The sequence below is a fragment of the Strix aluco genome, chromosome 35 (assembly GCF_031877795.1).
Source record: "Strix aluco isolate bStrAlu1 chromosome 35, bStrAlu1.hap1, whole genome shotgun sequence".
Taxonomy (NCBI): Eukaryota; Metazoa; Chordata; class Aves; order Strigiformes; family Strigidae; genus Strix; species Strix aluco.
In genome coordinates, this window is record NC_133965.1 from 1,563,616 (window position 1) to 1,588,072 (window position 24,457).

Sequence of the window (24,457 nt, forward strand, 5' to 3'; positions counted from 1 at the left end):
ATCTGGGGCTCTCTGCTTTCTTTCGTTCTGAACAAGTGTTACTGTTTTCTGCACAAAAGCGATTCTGCGAAGCAATGTGAACACTTCTGCTTCCCAGGCACAGAGAAGGTGCTAGCAAGGAATTCTCTGCCAGCCTTTCCCCAGTGCTCTGCAAGCTCTCCAGGACAACATAGAATCTGGGGCTCTCTGCTTTCTTTCGTTCTGAACAAGTGTTACTGTTTTCTGCACAAAAGCGATTCTGCGAAGCAATGTGAACAGGCACAGAGAAGGTGCTAGCAGGGAATTCTCTGCCTGCCTTTCCCCAGTGCTCTGCAGGCTCTCCAGGACAACATAGAATCTGGGGCTCTCTGCTTTCTTTCGTTCTGAACAAGTGTTAGTGTTTTCTGCACAAAAGCGATTCTGCGAAGCAATGTGAACACTTCTGCTTCCCAGGAACAGAGAAGGTGCTAGCAGGGAATTCTCTGCCTGCCTTTCCCCAGTGCTCTGCAAGCTCTCCAGGACAACATAGAATCTGGGGCTCTGTGCTTTCTTTCCTTCTGAACAAGTGTTACTGTTTTCTGCACAAAAGCGATTCTGCGAAGCAATGTGAACACTTCTGCTTCCCAGGCACAGAGAAGGTGCTAGCAAGGAATTCTCTGCCTGCCTTTCCCCAGTGCTCTGCAAGCTCTCCAGGACAACATAAAATCTGGGGCTCTCTGCTTTCTTTCGTTCTGAACAAGTGTTACTGTTTTCTGCACAAAAGCGATTCTGCGAAGCAATGTGAACACATCTGCTTCCCAGGCACAGAGAAGGTGCTAGCAAGGAATTCTCTGCCTGCCTTTCCCCAGTGCTCTGCAAGCTCTCCAGGACAACATAGAATCTGGGGCTCTGTGCTTTCTTTCGTTCTGAACAAGTGTTACTGTTTTCTGCACAAAAGCGATTCTGCGAAGCAATGTGAACACTTCTGCTTCCCAGGCACAGAGAAGGTGCTAGCAAGGAATTCTCTGCCTGCCTTTCCCCAGTGCTCTGCAAGCTCTCCAGGACAACATAGAATGTGGGGCTCTCTGCTTTCTTTCGTTCTGAACAAGTGTTACTGTTTTCTGCACAAAAGCGATTCTGCGAAGCAATGTGAACACATCTGCTTCCCAGGCACAGAGAAGGTGCTAGCAAGGAATTCTCTGCCTGCCTTTCCCCAGTGCTCTGCAAGCTCTCCAGGACAACATAAAATCTGGGGCTCTCTGCTTTCTTTCCTTCTGAACAAGTGTTACTGTTTTCTGCACAAAAGCGATTCTGCGAAGCAATGTGAACACTTCTGCTTCCCAGGCACAGAGAAGGTGCTAGCAGGGAATTCTCTGCCTGCCTTTCCCCAGTGCTCTGCAAGCTGTCCAGGACAACATAGAATCTGGGGCTCTCTGCTTTCTTTCGTTCTGAACAAGTGTTACTGTTTTCTGCACAAAAGCGATTCTGCGAAGCAATGTGAACACTTCTGCTTCCCAGGCACAGAGAAGGTGCTAGCAAGGAATTCTCTGCCTGCCTTTCCCCAGTGCTCTGCAAGCTCTCCAGGACAACATAGAATCTGGGGCTCTCTGCTTTCTTTCGTTCTGAACAAGTGTTACTGTTTTCTGCACAAAAGCGATTCTGCGAAGCAATGTGAACAGGCACAGAGAAGGTGCTAGCAGGGAATTCTCTGCCTGCCTTTCCCCAGTGCTCTGCAAGCTCTCCAGGACAACATAGAATCTGGGGCTCTCTGCTTTCTTTCGTTCTGAACAAGTGTTACTGTTTTCTGCACAAAAGCGATTCTGCGAAGCAATGTGAACACATCTGATTCCCAGGCACAGAGAAGGTGCTAGCAGGGAATTCTCTGCCTGCCTTTCCCCAGTGCTCTGCAAGCTCTCCAGGACAACATAGAATCTGGGGCTCTGTGATTTCGTTCCTTCTTAACAAGTGTTACTGTTTTCTGCACAAAAGCGATTCTTGCGAAGCAATGTGAACACTTCTGCTTCCCAGGCACAGAGAAGGTGCTAGCAGGGAATTCTCTGCCTGCCTTTCCCCAGTGCTCTGCAAGCTCTCCAGGACAACATAAAATCTGGGGCTCTGTGCTTTCTTTCGTTCTGAACAAGTGTTACTGTTTTCTGCACAAAAGCGATTCTTGCGAAGCAATGTGAACACTTCTGCTTCCCAGGCACAGAGAAGGTGCTAGCAAGGAATTCTATGCCTGCCTTTCCCCAGTGCTCTGCAAGCTCTCCAGGACAACATAAAATCTGGGGCTCTCTGCTTTCTTTCGTTCTGAACAAGTGTTACTGTTTTCTGCACAAAAGCGACTCTGCAAAGCAATGTGAACACTTCTGCTTCCCAGGCACAGAGAAGGTGCTAGCAAGGAATTCTCTGCCTGCCTTTCCCCAGTGCTCTGCAAGCTCTCCAGGACAACATAGAATCTGGGGCTCTGTGCTTTCTTTCCTTCTGAACAAGTGTTACTGTTTTCTGCACAAAAGCGATTCTGCGAAGCAATGTGAACACTTCTGCTTCCCAGGCACAGAGAAGGTGCTAGCAAGGAATTCTCTGCCTGCCTTTCCCCAGTGCTCTGCAAGCTTTCCAGGACAACATAGAATCTGGGGCTCTGTGCTTTCTTTCCTTCTGAACAAGTGTTAGTGTTTTCTGCACAAAAGCGATTCTGCGAAGCAATGTGAACAGGCACAGAGAAGGTGCTAGCAGGGAATTCTCTGCCTGCCTTTCCCCAGTGCTCTGCAAGCTCTCCAGGACAACATAGAATCTGGGGGTCTGTGCTTTCTTTCCTTCTGAACAAGTGTTACTGTTTTCTGCACAAAAGCGATTCTTGCGAAGCAATGTGAACACTTCTGCTTCCCAGGCACAGAGAAGGTGCTAGCAGGGAATTCTCTGCCTGCCTTTCCCCAGTGCTCTGCAAGCTCTCCAGGACAACATAGAATCTGGGGCTCTGTGCTTTCTTTCCTTCTGAACAAGTGTTACTGTTTTCTGCACAAAAGCGATTCTTGCGAAGCAATGTGAACACTTCTGCTTCCCAGGCACAGAGAAGGTGCTAGCAAGGAATTCTCTGCCTGCCTTTCCCCAGTGCTCTGCAAGCTCTCCAGGACAACATAAAATCTGGGGCTCTCTGCTTTCTTTCGTTCTGAACAAGTGTTACTGTTTTCTGCACAAAAGCGATTCTGCGAAGCAATGTGAACACATCTGCTTCCCAGGCACAGAGAAGGTGCTAGCAAGGAATTCTCTGCCTGCCTTTCCCCAGTGCTCTGCAAGCTCTCCAGGACAACATAAAATCTGGGGCTCTGTGCTTTCTTTCCTTCTGAACAAGTGTTAGTGTTTTCTGCACAAAAGCGATTCTTGTGAAGCAATGTGAACACTTCTGCTTCCCAGGCACAGAGAAGGTGCTAGCAGGGAATTCTCTGCCTGCCTTTCCCCAGTGCTCTGCAAGCTCTCCAGGACAACATAGAATCTGGGGCTCTCTGCTTTCTTTCGTTCTGAACAAGTGTTACTGTTTTCTGCACAAAAGCGATTCTGCGAAGCAATGTGAACACTTCTGCTTCCCAGGCACAGAGAAGGTGCTAGCAAGGAATTCTCTGCCAGCCTTTCCCCAGTGCTCTGCAAGCTCTCCAGGACAACATAGAATCTGGGGCTCTGTGCTTTCTTTCGTTCTGAACAAGTGTTAGTGTTTTCTGCACAAAAGCGATTCTGCGAAGCAATGTGAACAGGCACAGAGAAGGTGCTAGCAGGGAATTCTCTGCCTGCCTTTCCCCAGTGCTCTGCAGTCTCTCCAGGACAACATAGAATCTGGGGCTCTATGCTTTCTTTCGTTCTGAACAAGTGTTACTGTTTTCTGCACAAAAGCGAGTCTGCGAAGCAATGTGAACACTTCTGCTTCCCAGGCACAGAGAAGGTGCTAGCAGGGAATTCTCTGCCTGCCTTTCCCCAGTGCTCTGCAAGCTCTCCAGGACAACATAGAATCTGGGGCTCTGTGCTTTCTTTCCTTCTGAACAAGTGTTACTGTTTTCTGCACAAAAGCGATTCTGCGAAGCAATGTGAACACTTCTGCTTCCCAGGCACAGAGAAGGTGCTAGCAAGGAATTCTCTGCCACCCTTTCCCCAGTGCTCTGCAAGCTCTCCAGGACAACATAAAATCTGGGGCTCTCTGCTTTCTTTCGTTCTGAACAAGTGTTACTGTTTTCTGCACAAAAGCGATTCTGCGAAGCAATGTGAACACTTCTGCTTCCCAGGCACAGAGAAGGTGCTAGCAAGGAATTCTCTGCCTGCCTTTCCCCAGTGCTCTGCAAGCTCTCCAGGACAACATAGAATGTGGGGCTCTCTGCTTTCTTTCGTTCTGAACAAGTGTTACTGTTTTCTGCACAAAAGCGATTCTGCGAAGCAATGTGAACAGGCACAGAGAAGGTGCTAGCAGGGAATTCTCTGCCTGCCTTTCCCCAGTGCTCTGCAGGCTCTCCAGGACAACATAGAATCTGGGGCTCTATGCTTTCTTTCGTTCTGAACCAGTGTTACTGTTTTCTGCACAAAAGCGATTCTGCGAAGCAATGTGAACACTTCTGCTTCCCAGGCACAGAGAAGGTGCTAGCAGGGAATTCTCTGCCTGCCTTTCCCCAGTGCTCTGCAAGCTCTGCAGGACAACATAAAATCTGGGGCTCTGTGCTTTCTTTCCTTCTGAACAAGTGTTACTGTTTTCTGCACAAAAGCGATTCTTGCGAAGCAATGTGAACACATCTGCTTCCCAGGCACAGAGAAGGTGCTAGCAAGGAATTCTATGCCTGCCTTTCCCCAGTGCTCTGCAAGCTCTCCAGGACAACATAGAATCTGGGGCTCTCTGCTTTCTTTCCTTCTGAACAAGTGTTACTGTTTTCTGCACAAAAGCGATTCTGCGAAGCAATGTGAACAGGCACAGAGAAGGTGCTAGCAGGGAATTCTCTGCCTGCCTTTCCCCAGTGCTCTGCAAGCTCTCCAGGACAACATAAAATCTGGGGCTCTGTGCTTTCTTTCCTTCTGAACAAGTGTTACTGTTTTCTGCACAAAAGCGATTCTTGCGAAGCAATGTGAACACTTCTGCTTCCCAGGCACAGAGAAGGTGCTAGCAAGGAATTCTATGCCTGCCTTTCCCCAGTGCTCTGCAAGCTCTCCAGGACAACATAAAATCTGGGGCTCTCTGCTTTCTTTCGTTCTGAACAAGTGTTACTGTTTTCTGCACAAAAGCGATTCTGCGAAGCAATGTGAACAGGCACAGAGAAGGTGCTAGCAGGGAATTCTCTGCCTGCCTTTCCCCAGTGCTCTGCAAGCTCTCCAGGACAACATAAAATCTGGGGCTCTGTGCTTTCTTTCCTTCTGAACAAGTGTTACTGTTTTCTGCACGAAAGCGATTCTTGCGAAGCAATGTGAACACTTCTGCTTCCCAGGCACAGAGAAGGTGCTAGCAAGGAATTCTATGCCTGCCTTTGCCCAGTGCTCTGCAAGCTCTCCAGGACAACATAAAATCTGGGGCTCTCTGCTTTCTTTCGTTCTGAACAAGTGTTACTGTTTTCTGCACAAAAGCGATTCTGCGAAGCAATGTGAACACTTCTGCTTCCCAGGCACAGAGAAGGTGCTAGCAAGGAATTCTCTGCCTGCCTTTCCCCAGTGCTCTGCAAGCTCTCCAGGACAACATCGAATCTGGGGCTCTGTGCTTTCTTTCGTTCTGAACAAGTGTTACTGTTTTCTGCACAAAAGCGATTCTGCGAAGCAATGTGAACACTTCTGCTTCCCAGGCACAGAGAAGGTGCTAGCAAGGAATTCTCTGCCTGCCTTTCCCCAGTGCTCTGCAAGCTTTCCAGGACAACATAGAATCTGGGGCTCTGTGCTTTCTTTCCTTCTGAACAAGTGTTAGTGTTTTCTGCACAAAAGCGATTCTGCGAAGCAATGTGAACAGGCACAGAGAAGGTGCTAGCAGGGAATTCTCTGCCTGCCTTTCCCCAGTGCTCTGCAAGCTCTCCAGGACAACATAAAATCTGGGGCTCTGTGCTTTCTTTCCTTCTGAACAAGTGTTAGTGTTTTCTGCACAAAAGCGATTCTTGCGAAGCAATGTGAACACTTCTGCTTCCCAGGCACAGAGAAGGTGCTAGCAGGGAATTCTCTGCCTGCCTTTCCCCAGTGCTCTGCAAGCTCTCCAGGACAACATAAAATCTGGGGCTCTCTGCTTTCTTTCGTTCTGAACAAGTGTTACTGTTTTCTGCACAAAAGCGATTCTGCGAAGCAATGTGAACACTTCTGCTTCCCAGGCACAGAGAAGGTGCTAGCAAGGAATTCTCTGCCAGCCTTTCCCCAGTGCTCTGCAAGCTCTCCAGGACAACATAGAATCTGGGGCTCTGTGCTTTCTTTCGTTCTGAACAAGTGTTAGTGTTTTCTGCACAAAAGCGATTCTGCGAAGCAATGTGAACAGGCACAGAGAAGGTGCTAGCAGGGAATTCTCTGCCTGCCTTTCCCCAGTGCTCTGCAGGCTCTCCAGGACAACATAGAATCTGGGGCTCTCTGCTTTCTTTCGTTCTGAACAAGTGTTAGTGTTTTCTGCACAAAAGCGATTCTGCGAAGCAATGTGAACACTTCTGCTTCCCAGGCACAGAGAAGGTGCTAGCAGGGAATTCTCTGCCTGCCTTTCCCCAGTGCTCTGCAAGCTCTCCAGGACAACATAGAATCTGGGGCTCTGTGCTTTCTTTCCTTCTGAACAAGTGTTACTGTTTTCTGCACAAAAGCGATTCTGCGAAGCAATGTGAACACTTCTGCTTCCCAGGCACAGAGAAGGTGCTAGCAAGGAATTCTCTGCCTGCCTTTCCCCAGTGCTCTGCAAGCTCTCCAGGACAACATAAAATCTGGGGCTCTCTGCTTTCTTTCGTTCTGAACAAGTGTTACTGTTTTCTGCACAAAAGCGATTCTGCGAAGCAATGTGAACACATCTGCTTCCCAGGCACAGAGAAGGTGCTAGCAAGGAATTCTCTGCCTGCCTTTCCCCAGTGCTCTGCAAGCTCTCCAGGACAACATAGAATCTGGGGCTCTGTGCTTTCTTTCGTTCTGAACAAGTGTTACTGTTTTCTGCACAAAAGCGATTCTGCGAAGCAATGTGAACACTTCTGCTTCCCAGGCACAGAGAAGGTGCTAGCAAGGAATTCTCTGCCTGCCTTTCCCCAGTGCTCTGCAAGCTCTCCAGGACAACATAGAATGTGGGGCTCTCTGCTTTCTTTCGTTCTGAACAAGTGTTACTGTTTTCTGCACAAAAGCGATTCTGCGAAGCAATGTGAACACATCTGCTTCCCAGGCACAGAGAAGGTGCTAGCAAGGAATTCTCTGCCTGCCTTTCCCCAGTGCTCTGCAAGCTCTCCAGGACAACATAAAATCTGGGGCTCTCTGCTTTCTTTCCTTCTGAACAAGTGTTACTGTTTTCTGCACAAAAGCGATTCTGCGAAGCAATGTGAACACTTCTGCTTCCCAGGCACAGAGAAGGTGCTAGCAGGGAATTCTCTGCCTGCCTTTCCCCAGTGCTCTGCAAGCTGTCCAGGACAACATAGAATCTGGGGCTCTCTGCTTTCTTTCGTTCTGAACAAGTGTTACTGTTTTCTGCACAAAAGCGATTCTGCGAAGCAATGTGAACACTTCTGCTTCCCAGGCACAGAGAAGGTGCTAGCAAGGAATTCTCTGCCTGCCTTTCCCCAGTGCTCTGCAAGCTCTCCAGGACAACATAGAATCTGGGGCTCTCTGCTTTCTTTCGTTCTGAACAAGTGTTAATGTTTTCTGCACAAAAGCGATTCTGCGAAGCAATGTGAACAGGCACAGAGAAGGTGCTAGCAGGGAATTCTCTGCCTGCCTTTCCCCAGTGCTCTGCAAGCTCTCCAGGACAACATAGAATCTGGGGCTCTGTGATTTCGTTCCTTCTTAACAAGTGTTACTGTTTTCTGCACAAAAGCGATTCTTGCGAAGCAATGTGAACACTTCTGCTTCCCAGGCACAGAGAAGGTGCTAGCAGGGAATTCTCTGCCTGCCTTTCCCCAGTGCTCTGCAAGCTCTCCAGGACAACATAGAATCTGGGGCTCTGTGCTTTCTTTCGTTCTGAACAAGTGTTACTGTTTTCTGCACAAAAGCGATTCTTGCGAAGCAATGTGAACACTTCTCATTCCCAGGCACAGAGAAGGTGCTAGCAAGGAATTCTATGCCTGCCTTTCCCCAGTGCTCTGCAAGCTCTCCAGGACAACATAAAATCTGGGGCTCTCTGCTTTCTTTCGTTCTGAACAAGTGTTACTGTTTTCTGCACAAAAGCGACTCTGCAAAGCAATGTGAACACTTCTGCTTCCCAGGCACAGAGAAGGTGCTAGCAAGGAATTCTCTGCCTGCCTTTCCCCAGTGCTCTGCAAGCTCTCCAGGACAACATAGAATCTGGGGCTCTGTGCTTTCTTTCCTTCTGAACAAGTGTTACTGTTTTCTGCACAAAAGCGATTCTGCGAAGCAATGTGAACACTTCTGCTTCCCAGGCACAGAGAAGGTGCTAGCAAGGAATTCTCTGCCTGCCTTTCCCCAGTGCTCTGCAAGCTTTCCAGGACAACATAGAATCTGGGGCTCTGTGCTTTCTTTCCTTCTGAACAAGTGTTAGTGTTTTCTGCACAAAAGCGATTCTGCGAAGCAATGTGAACAGGCACAGAGAAGGTGCTAGCAGGGAATTCTCTGCCTGCCTTTCCCCAGTGCTCTGCAAGCTCTCCAGGACAACATAGAATCTGGGGGTCTGTGCTTTCTTTCCTTCTGAACAAGTGTTAGTGTTTTCTGCACAAAAGCGATTCTTGCGAAGCAATGTGAACACTTCTGCTTCCCAGGCACAGAGAAGGTGCTAGCAGGGAATTCTCTGCCTGCCTTTCCCCAGTGCTCTGCAAGCTCTCCAGGACAACATAGAATCTGGGGCTCTGTGCTTTCTTTCCTTCTGAACAAGTGTTACTGTTTTCTGCACAAAAGCGATTCTTGCGAAGCAATGTGAACACTTCTGCTTCCCAGGCACAGAGAAGGTGCTAGCAAGGAATTCTCTGCCTGCCTTTCCCCAGTGCTCTGCAAGCTCTCCAGGACAACATAAAATCTGGGGCTCTCTGCTTTCTTTCGTTCTGAACAAGTGTTACTGTTTTCTGCACAAAAGCGATTCTGCGAAGCAATGTGAACACATCTGCTTCCCAGGCACAGAGAAGGTGCTAGCAAGGAATTCTCTGCCTGCCTTTCCCCAGTGCTCTGCAAGCTCTCCAGGACAACATAGAATCTGGGGCTCTGTGCTTTCTTTCCTTCTGAACAAGTGTTACTGTTTTCTGCACAAAAGCGATTCTGCGAAGCAATGTGAACACTTCTGCTTCCCAGGCACAGAGAAGGTGCTAGCAAGGAATTCTCTGCCTGCCTTTCCCCAGTGCTCTGCAAGCTCTCCAGGACAACATAGAATCTGGGGCTCTCTGCTTTCTTTCGTTCTGAACAAGTGTTAGTGTTTTCTGCACAAAAGCGATTCTGCGAAGCAATGTGAACAAGCACAGAGAAGGTGCTAGCAGGGAATTCTCTGCCTGCCTTTCCCCAGTGCTCTGCAAGCTCTCCAGGACAACATAAAATCTGGGGCTCTGTGCTTTCTTTCCTTCTGAACAAGTGTTACTGTTTTCTGCACAAAAGCGATTCTTGCGAAGCAATGTGAACACTTCTGCTTCCCAGGCACAGAGAAGGTGCTAGCAGGGAATTCTCTGCCTGCCTTTCCCCAGTGCTCTGCAAGCTCTCCAGGACAACATAGAATCTGGGGCTCTCTGCTTTCTTTCGTTCTGAACAAGTGTTATTGTTTTCTGCACAAAAGCGATTCTGCGAAGCAATGTGAACACTTCTGCTTCCCAGGCACAGAGAAGGTGCTAGCAAGGAATTCTCTGCCAGCCTTTCCCCAGTGCTCTGCAAGCTCTCCAGGACAACATAGAATCTGGGGCTCTCTGCTTTCTTTCGTTCTGAACAAGTGTTAATGTTTTCTGCACAAAAGCGATTCTGCGAAGCAATGTGAACAGGCACAGAGAAGGTGCTAGCAGGGAATTCTCTGCCTGCCTTTCCCCAGTGCTCTGCAGGCTCTCCAGGACAACATAGAATCTGGGGCTCTATGCTTTCTTTCGTTCTGAACCAGTGTTACTGTTTTCTGCACAAAAGCGATTCTGCGAAGCAATGTGAACACTTCTGCTTCCCAGGCACAGAGAAGGTGCTAGCAGGGAATTCTCTGCCTGCCTTTCCCCAGTGCTCTGCAAGCTCTCCAGGACAACATAAAATCTGGGGCTCTGTGCTTTCTTTCCTTCTGAACAAGTGTTACTGTTTTCTGCACAAAAGCGATTCTTGCGAAGCAATGTGAACACTTCTGCTTCCCAGGCACAGAGAAGGTGCTAGCAAGGAATTCTCTGCCTGCCTTTCCCCAGTGCTCTGCAAGCTCTCCAGGACAACATAGAATCTGGGGCTCTGTGCTTTCTTTCGTTCTGAACAAGTGTTAGTGTTTTCTGCACAAAAGCGATTCTGCGAAGCAATGTGAACAGGCACAGAGAAGGTGCTAGCAGGGAATTCTCTGCCTGCCTTTCCCCAGTGCTCTGCAAGCTCTCCAGGACAACATAAAATCTGGGGCTCTGTGCTTTCTTTCCTTCTGAACAAGTGTTAGTGTTTTCTGCACAAAAGCGATTCTTGTGAAGCAATGTGAACACTTCTGCTTCCCAGGCACAGAGAAGGTGCTAGCAGGGAATTCTCTGCCTGCCTTTCCCCAGTGCTCTGCAAGCTCTCCAGGACAACATAGAATCTGGGGCTCTCTGCTTTCTTTCGTTCTGAACAAGTGTTACTGTTTTCTGCACAAAAGCGATTCTGCGAAGCAATGTGAACACTTCTGCTTCCCAGGCACAGAGAAGGTGCTAGCAAGGAATTCTCTGCCAGCCTTTCCCCAGTGCTCTGCAAGCTCTCCAGGACAACATAGAATCTGGGGCTCTGTGCTTTCTTTCGTTCTGAACAAGTGTTAGTGTTTTCTGCACAAAAGCGATTCTGCGAAGCAATGTGAACAGGCACAGAGAAGGTGCTAGCAGGGAATTCTCTGCCTGCCTTTCCCCAGTGCTCTGCAGGCTCTCCAGGACAACATAGAATCTGGGGCTCTATGCTTTCTTTCGTTCTGAACAAGTGTTACTGTTTTCTGCACAAAAGCGAGTCTGCGAAGCAATGTGAACACTTCTGCTTCCCAGGCACAGAGAAGGTGCTAGCAGGGAATTCTCTGCCTGCCTTTCCCCAGTGCTCTGCAAGCTCTCCAGGACAACATAGAATCTGGGGCTCTGTGCTTTCTTTCCTTCTGAACAAGTGTTACTGTTTTCTGCACAAAAGCGATTCTGCGAAGCAATGTGAACACTTCTGCTTCCCAGGCACAGAGAAGGTGCTAGCAAGGAATTCTCTGCCACCCTTTCCCCAGTGCTCTGCAAGCTCTCCAGGACAACATAAAATCTGGGGCTCTCTGCTTTCTTTCGTTCTGAACAAGTGTTACTGTTTTCTGCACAAAAGCGATTCTGCGAAGCAATGTGAACACTTCTGCTTCCCAGGCACAGAGAAGGTGCTAGCAAGGAATTCTCTGCCTGCCTTTCCCCAGTGCTCTGCAAGCTCTCCAGGACAACATAGAATCTGGGGCTCTGTGCTTTCTTTCCTTCTGAACAAGTGTTACTGTTTTCTGCACAAAAGCGATTCTGCGAAGCAATGTGAACACTTCTGCTTCCCAGGCACAGAGAAGGTGCTAGCAAGGAATTCTATGCCTGCCTTTCCCCAGTGCTCTGCAAGCTTTCCAGGACAACATAGAATCTGGGGCTCTGTGCTTTCTTTCGTTCTGAACAAGTGTTAGTGTTTTCTGCACAAAAGCGATTCTGCGAAGCAATGTGAACAGGCACAGAGAAGGTGCTAGCAGGGAATTCTCTGCCTGCCTTTCCCCAGTGCTCTGCAAGCTCTCCAGGACAACATAAAATCTGGGGCTCTGTGCTTTCTTTCCTTCTGAACAAGTGTTAGTGTTTTCTGCACAAAAGCGATTCTTGTGAAGCAATGTGAACACTTCTGCTTCCCAGGCACAGAGAAGGTGCTAGCAGGGAATTCTCTGCCTGCCTTTCCCCAGTGCTCTGCAAGCTCTCCAGGACAACATAGAATCTGGGGCTCTCTGCTTTCTTTCGTTCTGAACAAGTGTTACTGTTTTCTGCACAAAAGCGATTCTGCGAAGCAATGTGAACACTTCTGCTTCCCAGGCACAGAGAAGGTGCTAGCAAGGAATTCTCTGCCAGCCTTTCCCCAGTGCTCTGCAAGCTCTCCAGGACAACATAGAATCTGGGGCTCTGTGCTTTCTTTCGTTCTGAACAAGTGTTAGTGTTTTCTGCACAAAAGCGATTCTGCGAAGCAATGTGAACAGGCACAGAGAAGGTGCTAGCAGGGAATTCTCTGCCTGCCTTTCCCCAGTGCTCTGCAGGCTCTCCAGGACAACATAGAATCTGGGGCTCTATGCTTTCTTTCGTTCTGAACAAGTGTTACTGTTTTCTGCACAAAAGCGAGTCTGCGAAGCAATGTGAACACTTCTGCTTCCCAGGCACAGAGAAGGTGCTAGCAGGGAATTCTCTGCCTGCCTTTCCCCAGTGCTCTGCAAGCTCTCCAGGACAACATAGAATCTGGGGCTCTGTGCTTTCTTTCCTTCTGAACAAGTGTTACTGTTTTCTGCACAAAAGCGATTCTGCGAAGCAATGTGAACACTTCTGCTTCCCAGGCACAGAGAAGGTGCTAGCAAGGAATTCTCTGCCACCCTTTCCCCAGTGCTCTGCAAGCTCTCCAGGACAACATAAAATCTGGGGCTCTCTGCTTTCTTTCGTTCTGAACAAGTGTTACTGTTTTCTGCACAAAAGCGATTCTGCGAAGCAATGTGAACACTTCTGCTTCCCAGGCACAGAGAAGGTGCTAGCAAGGAATTCTCTGCCTGCCTTTCCCCAGTGCTCTTCAAGCTCTCCAGGACAACATAGAATGTGGGGCTCTCTGCTTTCTTTCGTTCTGAACAAGTGTTACTGTTTTCTGCACAAAAGCGATTCTGCGAAGCAATGTGAACAGGCACAGAGAAGGTGCTAGCAGGGAATTCTCTGCCTGCCTTTCCCCAGTGCTCTGCAAGCTCTCCAGGACAACATAGAATCTGGGGGTCTGTGCTTTCTTTCCTTCTGAACAAGTGTTAGTGTTTTCTGCACAAAAGCGATTCTTGCGAAGCAATGTGAACACTTCTGCTTCCCAGGCACAGAGAAGGTGCTAGCAGGGAATTCTCTGCCTGCCTTTCCCCAGTGCTCTGCAAGCTCTGCAGGACAACATAAAATCTGGGGCTCTGTGCTTTCTTTCCTTCTGAACAAGTGTTACTGTTTTCTGCACAAAAGCGATTCTTGCGAAGCAATGTGAACACATCTGCTTCCCAGGCACAGAGAAGGTGCTAGCAAGGAATTCTATGCCTGCCTTTCCCCAGTGCTCTGCAAGCTCTCCAGGACAACATAGAATCTGGGGCTCTGTGCTTTCTTTCCTTCTGAACAAGTGTTACTGTTTTCTGCACAAAAGCGATTCTGCGAAGCAATGTGAACAGGCACAGAGAAGGTGCTAGCAGGGAATTCTCTGCCTGCCTTTCCCCAGTGCTCTGCAAGCTCTCCAGGACAACATAAAATCTGGGGCTCTGTGCTTTCTTTCCTTCTGAACAAGTGTTAGTGTTTTCTGCACAAAAGCGATTCTTGCGAAGCAATGTGAACACTTCTGCTTCCCAGGCACAGAGAAGGTGCTAGCAAGGAATTCTATGCCTGCCTTTCCCCAGTGCTCTGCAAGCTCTCCAGGACAACATAAAATCTGGGGCTCTCTGCTTTCTTTCGTTCTGAACAAGTGTTACTGTTTTCTGCACAAAAGCGATTCTGCGAAGCAATGTGAACACTTCTGCTTCCCAGGCACAGAGAAGGTGCTAGCAAGGAATTCTCTGCCTGCCTTTCCCCAGTGCTCTGCAAGCTCTCCAGGACAACATAGAATCTGGGGCTCTGTGCTTTCTTTCGTTCTGAACAAGTGTTAGTGTTTTCTGCACAAAAGCGATTCTGCGAAGCAATGTGAACAGGCACAGAGAAGGTGCTAGCAGGGAATTCTCTGCCTGCCTTTCCCCAGTGCTCTGCAAGCTCTCCAGGACAACATAGAATCTGGGGGTCTGTGCTTTCTTTCCTTCTGAACAAGTGTTAGTGTTTTCTGCACAAAAGCGATTCTTGCGAAGCAATGTGAACACTTCTGCTTCCCAGGCACAGAGAAGGTGCTAGCAAGGAATTCTATGCCTGCCTTTGCCCAGTGCTCTGCAAGCTCTCCAGGACAACATAAAATCTGGGGCTCTCTGCTTTCTTTCGTTCTGAACAAGTGTTACTGTTTTCTGCACAAAAGCGATTCTGCGAAGCAATGTGAACACTTCTGCTTCCCAGGCACAGAGAAGGTGCTAGCAAGGAATTCTCTGCCTGCCTTTCCCCAGTGCTCTGCAAGCTCTCCAGGACAACATCGAATCTGGGGCTCTGTGCTTTCTTTCGTTCTGAACAAGTGTTACTGTTTTCTGCACAAAAGCGATTCTGCGAAGCAATGTGAACACTTCTGCTTCCCAGGCACAGAGAAGGTGCTAGCAAGGAATTCTCTGCCTGCCTTTCCCCAGTGCTCTGCAAGCTTTCCAGGACAACATAGAATCTGGGGCTCTGTGCTTTCTTTCCTTCTGAACAAGTGTTAGTGTTTTCTGCACAAAAGCGATTCTGCGAAGCAATGTGAACAGGCACAGAGAAGGTGCTAGCAGGGAATTCTCTGCCTGCCTTTCCCCAGTGCTCTGCAAGCTCTCCAGGACAACATAAAATCTGGGGCTCTGTGCTTTCTTTCCTTCTGAACAAGTGTTAGTGTTTTCTGCACAAAAGCGATTCTTGCGAAGCAATGTGAACACTTCTGCTTCCCAGGCACAGAGAAGGTGCTAGCAGGGAATTCTCTGCCTGCCTTTCCCCAGTGCTCTGCAAGCTCTCCAGGACAACATAAAATCTGGGGCTCTCTGCTTTCTTTCGTTCTGAACAAGTGTTACTGTTTTCTGCACAAAAGCGATTCTGCGAAGCAATGTGAACACTTCTGCTTCCCAGGCACAGAGAAGGTGCTAGCAAGGAATTCTCTGCCAGCCTTTCCCCAGTGCTCTGCAAGCTCTCCAGGACAACATAGAATCTGGGGCTCTCTGCTTTCTTTCGTTCTGAACAAGTGTTACTGTTTTCTGCACAAAAGCGATTCTGCGAAGCAATGTGAACAGGCACAGAGAAGGTGCTAGCAGGGAATTCTCTGCCTGCCTTTCCCCAGTGCTCTGCAGGCTCTCCAGGACAACATAGAATCTGGGGCTCTCTGCTTTCTTTCGTTCTGAACAAGTGTTAGTGTTTTCTGCACAAAAGCGATTCTGCGAAGCAATGTGAACACTTCTGCTTCCCAGGCACAGAGAAGGTGCTAGCAGGGAATTCTCTGCCTGCCTTTCCCCAGTGCTCTGCAAGCTCTCCAGGACAACATAGAATCTGGGGCTCTGTGCTTTCTTTCCTTCTGAACAAGTGTTACTGTTTTCTGCACAAAAGCGATTCTGCGAAGCAATGTGAACACTTCTGCTTCCCAGGCACAGAGAAGGTGCTAGCAAGGAATTCTCTGCCTGCCTTTCCCCAGTGCTCTGCAAGCTCTCCAGGACAACATAAAATCTGGGGCTCTCTGCTTTCTTTCGTTCTGAACAAGTGTTACTGTTTTCTGCACAAAAGCGATTCTGCGAAGCAATGTGAACACATCTGCTTCCCAGGCACAGAGAAGGTGCTAGCAAGGAATTCTCTGCCTGCCTTTCCCCAGTGCTCTGCAAGCTCTCCAGGACAACATAGAATCTGGGGCTCTGTGCTTTCTTTCCTTCTGAACAAGTGTTACTGTTTTCTGCACAAAAGCGATTCTGCGAAGCAATGTGAACACTTCTGCTTCCCAGGCACAGAGAAGGTGCTAGCAAGGAATTCTCTGCCTGCCTTTCCCCAGTGCTCTGCAAGCTCTCCAGGACAACATAGAATGTGGGGCTCTCTGCTTTCTTTCGTTCTGAACAAGTGTTACTGTTTTCTGCACAAAAGCGATTCTGCGAAGCAATGTGAACACATCTGCTTCCCAGGCACAGAGAAGGTGCTAGCAAGGAATTCTCTGCCTGCCTTTCCCCAGTGCTCTGCAAGCTCTCCAGGACAACATAAAATCTGGGGCTCTCTGCTTTCTTTCCTTCTGAACAAGTGTTACTGTTTTCTGCACAAAAGCGATTCTGCGAAGCAATGTGAACACTTCTGCTTCCCAGGCACAGAGAAGGTGCTAGCAGGGAATTCTCTGCCTGCCTTTCCCCAGTGCTCTGCAAGCTGTCCAGGACAACATAGAATCTGGGGCTCTCTGCTTTCTTTCGTTCTGAACAAGTGTTACTGTTTTCTGCACAAAAGCGATTCTGCGAAGCAATGTGAACACTTCTGCTTCCCAGGCACAGAGAAGGTGCTAGCAAGGAATTCTCTGCCTGCCTTTACCCAGTGCTCTGCAAGCTCTCCAGGACAACATAGAATCTGGGGCTCTCTGCTTTCTTTCGTTCTGAACAAGTGTTACTGTTTTCTGCACAAAAGCGATTCTGCGAAGCAATGTGAACAGGCACAGAGAAGGTGCTAGCAGGGAATTCTCTGCCTGCCTTTCCCCAGTGCTCTGCAAGCTCTCCAGGACAACATAGAATCTGGGGCTCTCTGCTTTCTTTCGTTCTGAACAAGTGTTACTGTTTTCTGCACAAAAGCGATTCTGCGAAGCAATGTGAACACATCTGATTCCCAGGCACAGAGAAGGTGCTAGCAGGGAATTCTCTGCCTGCCTTTCCCCAGTGCTCTGCAAGCTCTCCAGGACAACATAGAATCTGGGGCTCTGTGATTTCGTTCCTTCTTAACAAGTGTTACTGTTTTCTGCACAAAAGCGATTCTTGCGAAGCAATGTGAACACTTCTGCTTCCCAGGCACAGAGAAGGTGCTAGCAGGGAATTCTCTGCCTGCCTTTCCCCAGTGCTCTGCAAGCTCTCCAGGACAACATAAAATCTGGGGCTCTGTGCTTTCTTTCGTTCTGAACAAGTGTTACTGTTTTCTGCACAAAAGCGATTCTTGCGAAGCAATGTGAACACTTCTCATTCCCAGGCACAGAGAAGGTGCTAGCAAGGAATTCTATGCCTGCCTTTCCCCAGTGCTCTGCAAGCTCTCCAGGACAACATAAAATCTGGGGCTCTCTGCTTTCTTTCGTTCTGAACAAGTGTTACTGTTTTCTGCACAAAAGCGACTCTGCAAAGCAATGTGAACACTTCTGCTTCCCAGGCACAGAGAAGGTGCTAGCAAGGAATTCTCTGCCTGCCTTTCCCCAGTGCTCTGCAAGCTCTCCAGGACAACATAGAATCTGGGGCTCTGTGCTTTCTTTCCTTCTGAACAAGTGTTAGTGTTTTCTGCACAAAAGCGATTCTGCGAAGCAATGTGAACAGGCACAGAGAAGGTGCTAGCAGGGAATTCTCTGCCTGCCTTTCCCCAGTGCTCTGCAAGCTCTCCAGGACAACATAGAATCTGGGGGTCTGTGCTTTCTTTCCTTCTGAACAAGTGTTAGTGTTTTCTGCACAAAAGCGATTCTTGCGAAGCAATGTGAACACTTCTGCTTCCCAGGCACAGAGAAGGTGCTAGCAGGGAATTCTCTGCCTGCCTTTCCCCAGTGCTCTGCAAGCTCTCCAGGACAACATAGAATCTGGGGCTCTGTGCTTTCTTTCCTTCTGAACAAGTGTTACTGTTTTCTGCACAAAAGCGATTCTTGCGAAGCAATGTGAACACTTCTGCTTCCCAGGCACAGAGAAGGTGCTAGCAAGGAATTCTCTGCCTGCCTTTCCCCAGTGCTCTGCAAGCTCTCCAGGACAACATAAAATCTGGGGCTCTCTGCTTTCTTTCGTTCTGAACAAGTGTTACTGTTTTCTGCACAAAAGCGATTCTGCGAAGCAATGTGAACACATCTGCTTCCCAGGCACAGAGAAGGTGCTAGCAAGGAATTCTCTGCCTGCCTTTCCCCAGTGCTCTGCAAGCTCTCCAGGACAACATAGAATCTGGGGCTCTGTGCTTTCTTTCCTTCTGAACAAGTGTTACTGTTTTCTGCACAAAAGCGATTCTGCGAAGCAATGTGAACACTTCTGCTTCCCAGGCACAGAGAAGGTGCTAGCAAGGAATTCTCTGCCTGCCTTTCCCCAGTGCTCTGCAAGCTCTCCAGGACAACATAGAATCTGGGGCTCTGTGCTTTCTTTCCTTCTGAACAAGTGTTAGTGTTTTCTGCACAAAAGCGATTCTGCGAAGCAATGTGAACAGGCACAGAGAAGGTGCTAGCAGGGAATTCTCTGCCTGCCTTTCCCCAGTGCTCTGCAAGCTCTCCAGGACAACATAGAATCTGGGGGTCTGTGCTTTCTTTCCTTCTGAACAAGTGTTAGTGTTTTCTGCACAAAAGCGATTCTTGCGAAGCAATGTGAACACTTCTGCTTCCCAGGCACAGAGAAGGTGCTAGCAGGGAATTCTCTGCCTGCCTTTCCCCAGTGCTCTGCAAGCTCTCCAGGACAACATAGAATCTGGGGCTCTGTGCTTTCTTTCCTTCTGAACAAGTGTTACTGTTTTCTGCACAAAAGCGATTCTTGCGAAGCAATGTGAACACTTCTGCTTCCCAGGCACAGAGAAGGTGCTAGCAAGGAATTCTCTGCCTGCCTTTCCCCAGTGCTCTGCAAGCTCTCCAGGACAACATAAAATCTGGGGCTCTCTGCTTTCTTTCGTTCTGAACAAGTGTTACTGTTTTCTGCACAAAAGCGATTCTGCGAAGCAATGTGAACACATCTGCTTCCCAGGCACAGAGAAGGTGCTAGCAAGGAATTCTCTGCCTGCCTTTCCCCAGTGCTCTGCAAGCTCTCCAGGACAACATAGAATCTGGGGCTCTGTGCTTTCTTTCCTTCTGAACAAGTGTTACTGTTTTCTGCACAAAAGCGATTCTGCGAAGCAATGTGAACACTTCTGCTTCCCAGGCACAGAGAAGGTGCTAGCAAGGAATTCTCTGCCTGCCTTTCCCCAGTGCTCTGCAAGCTCTCCAGGACAACATAGAATCTGGGGCTCTCTGCTTTCTTTCGTTCTGAACAAGTGTTAGTGTTTTCTGCACAAAAGCGATTCTGCGAAGCAATGTGAACAAGCACAGAGAAGGTGCTAGCAGGGAATTCTCTGCCTGCCTTTCCCCAGTGCTCTGCAAGCTCTCCAGGACAACATAAAATCTGGGGCTCTGTGCTTTCTTTCCTTCTGAACAAGTGTTACTGTTTTCTGCACAAAAGCGATTCTTGCGAAGCAATGTGAACACTTCTGCTTCCCAGGCACAGAGAAGGTGCTAGCAGGGAATTCTCTGCCTGCCTTTCCCCAGTGCTCTGCAAGCTCTCCAGGACAACATAGAATCTGGGGCTCTCTGCTTTCTTTCGTTCTGAACAAGTGTTATTGTTTTCTGCACAAAAGCGATTCTGCGAAGCAATGTGAACACTTCTGCTTCCCAGGCACAGAGAAGGTGCTAGCAAGGAATTCTCTGCCAGCCTTTCCCCAGTGCTCTGCAAGCTCTCCAGGACAACATAGAATCTGGGGCTCTCTGCTTTCTTTCGTTCTGAACAAGTGTTACTGTTTTCTGCACAAAAGCGATTCTGCGAAGCAATGTGAACAGGCACAGAGAAGGTGCTAGCAGGGAATTCTCTGCCTGCCTTTCCCCAGTGCTCTGCAGGCTCTCCAGGACAACATAGAATCTGGGGCTCTATGCTTTCTTTCGTTCTGAACCAGTGTTACTGTTTTCTGCACAAAAGCGATTCTGCGAAGCAATGTGAACACTTCTGCTTCCCAGGCACAGAGAAGGTGCTAGCAAGGAATTCTCTGCCTGCCTTTCCCCAGTGCTCTGCAAGCTCTCCAGGACAACATAGAATCTGGGGCTCTGTGCTTTCTTTCCTTCTGAACAAGTGTTACTGTTTTCTGCACAAAAGCGATTCTGCGAAGCAATGTGAACACTTCTGCTTCCCAGGCACAGAGAAGGTGCTAGCAAGGAATTCTCTGCCTGCCTTTCCCCAGTGCTCTGCAAGCTCTCCAGGACAACATAGAATCTGGGGCTCTGTGCTTTCTTTCCTTCTGAACAAGTGTTAGTGTTTTCTGCACAAAAGCGATTCTGCGAAGCAATGTGAACAGGCACAGAGAAGGTGCTAGCAGGGAATTCTCTGCCTGCCTTTCCCCAGTGCTCTGCAAGCTCTCCAGGACAACATAGAATCTGGGGGTCTGTGCTTTCTTTCCTTCTGAACAAGTGTTAGTGTTTTCTGCACAAAAGCGATTCTTGCGAAGCAATGTGAACACTTCTGCTTCCCAGGCACAGAGAAGGTGCTAGCAGGGAATTCTCTGCCTGCCTTTCCCCAGTGCTCTGCAAGCTCTCCAGGACAACATAGAATCTGGGGCTCTGTGCTTTCTTTCCTTCTGAACAAGTGTTACTGTTTTCTGCACAAAAGCGATTCTTGCGAAGCAATGTGAACACTTCTGCTTCCCAGGCACAGAGAAGGTGCTAGCAAGGAATTCTCTGCCTGCCTTTCCCCAGTGCTCTGCAAGCTCTCCAGGACAACATAAAATCTGGGGCTCTCTGCTTTCTTTCGTTCTGAACAAGTGTTACTGTTTTCTGCACAAAAGCGATTCTGCGAAGCAATGTGAACACATCTGCTTCCCAGGCACAGAGAAGGTGCTAGCAAGGAATTCTCTGCCTGCCTTTCCCCAGTGCTCTGCAAGCTCTCCAGGACAACATAGAATCTGGGGCTCTGTGCTTTCTTTCCTTCTGAACAAGTGTTACTGTTTTCTGCACAAAAGCGATTCTGCGAAGCAATGTGAACACTTCTGCTTCCCAGGCACAGAGAAGGTGCTAGCAAGGAATTCTCTGCCTGCCTTTCCCCAGTGCTCTGCAAGCTCTCCAGGACAACATAGAATCTGGGGCTCTCTGCTTTCTTTCGTTCTGAACAAGTGTTAGTGTTTTCTGCACAAAAGCGATTCTGCGAAGCAATGTGAACAAGCACAGAGAAGGTGCTAGCAGGGAATTCTCTGCCTGCCTTTCCCCAGTGCTCTGCAAGCTCTCCAGGACAACATAAAATCTGGGGCTCTGTGCTTTCTTTCCTTCTGAACAAGTGTTACTGTTTTCTGCACAAAAGCGATTCTTGCGAAGCAATGTGAACACTTCTGCTTCCCAGGCACAGAGAAGGTGCTAGCAGGGAATTCTCTGCCTGCCTTTCCCCAGTGCTCTGCAAGCTCTCCAGGACAACATAGAATCTGGGGCTCTCTGCTTTCTTTCGTTCTGAACAAGTGTTATTGTTTTCTGCACAAAAGCGATTCTGCGAAGCAATGTGAACACTTCTGCTTCCCAGGCACAGAGAAGGTGCTAGCAAGGAATTCTCTGCCAGCCTTTCCCCAGTGCTCTGCAAGCTCTCCAGGACAACATAGAATCTGGGGCTCTCTGCTTTCTTTCGTTCTGAACAAGTGTTACTGTTTTCTGCACAAAAGCGATTCTGCGAAGCAATGTGAACAGGCACAGAGAAGGTGCTAGCAGGGAATTCTCTGCCTGCCTTTCCCCAGTGCTCTGCAGGCTCTCCAGGACAACATAGAATCTGGGGCTCTATGCTTTCTTTCGTTCTGAACCAGTGTTACTGTTTTCTGCACAAAAGCGATTCTGCGAAGCAATGTGAACACTTCTGCTTCCCAGGCACAGAGAAGGTGCTAGCAGGGAATTCTCTGCCTGCCTTTCCCCAGTGCTCTGCAAGCTCTCCAGGACAACATAAAATCTGGGGCTCTGTGCTTTCTTTCCTTCTGAACAAGTGTTACTGTTTTCTGCACAAAAGCGATTCTTGCGAAGCAATGTGAACACTTCTGCTTCCCAGGCACAGAGAAGGTGCTAGCAAGGAATTCTCTGCCTGCCTTTCCCCAGTGCTCTGCAAGCTCTCCAGGACAACATAGAATCTGGGGCTCTGTGCTTTCTTTCGTTCTGAACAAGTGTTACTGTTTTCTGCACAAAAGCGATTCTGCGAAGCAATGTGAACAGGCACAGAGAAGGTGCTAGCAGGGAATTCTCTGCCTGCCTTTCCCCAGTGCTCTGCAAGCTCTCCAGGACAACATAAAATCTGGGGCTCTCTGCTTTCTTTCGTTCTGAACAAGTGTTACTGTTTTCTGCACAAAAGCGATTCTGCGAAGCAATGTGAACACATCTGCTTCCCAGGCACAGAGAAGGTGCTAGCAAGGAATTCTCTGCCTGCCTTTCCCCAGTGCTCTGCAAGCTCTCCAGGACAACATAGAATCTGGGGCTCTGTGCTTTCTTTCGTTCTGAACAAGTGTTACTGTTTTCTGCACAAAAGCGATTCTGCGAAGCAATGTGAACACTTCTGCTTCCCAGGCACAGAGAAGGTGCTAGCAAGGAATTCTCTGCCTGCCTTTCCCCAGTGCTCTGCAAGCTCTCCAGGACAACATAAAATCTGGGGCTCTCTGCTTTCTTTCCTTCTGAACAAGTGTTACTGTTTTCTGCACAAAAGCGATTCTGCGAAGCAATGTGAACACATCTGCTTCCCAGGCACAGAGAAGGTGCTAGCAAGGAATTCTCTGCCTGCCTTTCCCCAGTGCTCTGCAAGCTCTCCAGGACAACATAGAATCTGGGGCTCTGTGCTTTCTTTCGTTCTGAACAAGTGTTACTGTTTTCTGCACAAAAGCGATTCTGCGAAGCAATGTGAACACTTCTGCTTCCCAGGCACAGAGAAGGTGCTAGCAAGGAATTCTCTGCCTGCCTTTCCCCAGTGCTCTGCAAGCTCTCCAGGACAACATAGAATCTGGGGCTCTCTGCTTTCTTTCGTTCTGAACAAGTGTTACTGTTTTCTGCACAAAAGCGATTCTGCGAAGCAATGTGAACAGGCACAGAGAAGGTGCTAGCAGGGAATTCTCTGCCTGCCTTTCCCCAGTGCTCTGCAAGCTCTCTAGGACAACATAGAATCTGGGGCTCTCTGCTTTCTTTCGTTCTGAACCAGTGTTACTGTTTTCTGCACAAAAGCGATTCTGCGAAGCAATGTGAACACTTCTGCTTCCCAGGCACAGAGAAGGTGCTAGCAGGGAATTCTCTGCCTGCCTTTCCCCAGTGCTCTGCAAGCTCTCCAGGACAACATAAAATCTGGGGCTCTGTGCTTTCTTTCCTTCTGAACAAGTGTTACTGTTTTCTGCACAAAAGCGATTCTTGCGAAGCAATGTGAACACATCTGCTTCCCAGGCACAGAGAAGGTGCTAGCAAGGAATTCTATGCCTGCCTTTGCCCAGTGCTCTGCAAGCTCTCCAGGACAACATAAAATCTGGGGCTCTCTGCTTTCTTTCGTTCTGAACAAGTGTTACTGTTTTCTGCACAAAAGCGATTCTGCGAAGCAATGTGAACACATCTGCTTCCCAGGCACAGAGAAGGTGCTAGCAAGGAATTCTCTGCCTGCCTTTCCCCAGTGCTCTGCAAGCTCTCCAGGACAACATAAAATCTGGGGCTCTCTGCTTTCTTTCCTTCTGAACAAGTGTTACTGTTTTCTGCACAAAAGCGATTCTGCGAAGCAATGTGAACACTTCTGCTTCCCAGGCACAGAGAAGGTGCTAGCAGGGAATTCTCTGCCTGCCTTTCCCCAGTGCTCTGCAAGCTGTCCAGGACAACATAGAATCTGGGGCTCTCTGCTTTCTTTCCTTCTGAACAAGTGTTACTGTTTTCTGCACAAAAGCGATTCTGCGAAGCAATGTGAACACTTCTGCTTCCCAGGCACAGAGAAGGTGCTAGCAAGGAATTCTCTGCCTGCCTTTCCCCAGTGCTCTGCAAGCTCTCCAGGACAACATAGAATCTGGGGCTCTCTGCTTTCTTTCGTTCTGAACAAGTGTTACTGTTTTCTGCACAAAAGCGATTCGGCGAAGCAATGTGAACAGGCACAGAGAAGGTGCTAGCAGGGAATTCTCTGCCTGCCTTTCCCCAGTGCTCTGCAAGCTCTCCAGGACAACATAGAATCTGGGGCTCTCTGCTTTCTTTCGTTCTGAACAAGTGTTACTGTTTTCTGCACAAAAGCGATTCTGCGAAGCAATGTGAACACATCTGATTCCCAGGCACAGAGAAGGTGCTAGCAGGGAATTCTCTGCCTGCCTTTCCCCAGTGCTCTGCAAGCTCTCCAGGACAACATAGAATCTGGGGCTCTGTGATTTCGTTCCTTCTTAACAAGTGTTACTGTTTTCTGCACAAAAGCGATTCTGCGAAGCAATGTGAACACTTCTGCTTCCCAGGCACAGAGAAGGTGCTAGCAGGGAATTCTCTGCCTGCCTTTCCCCAG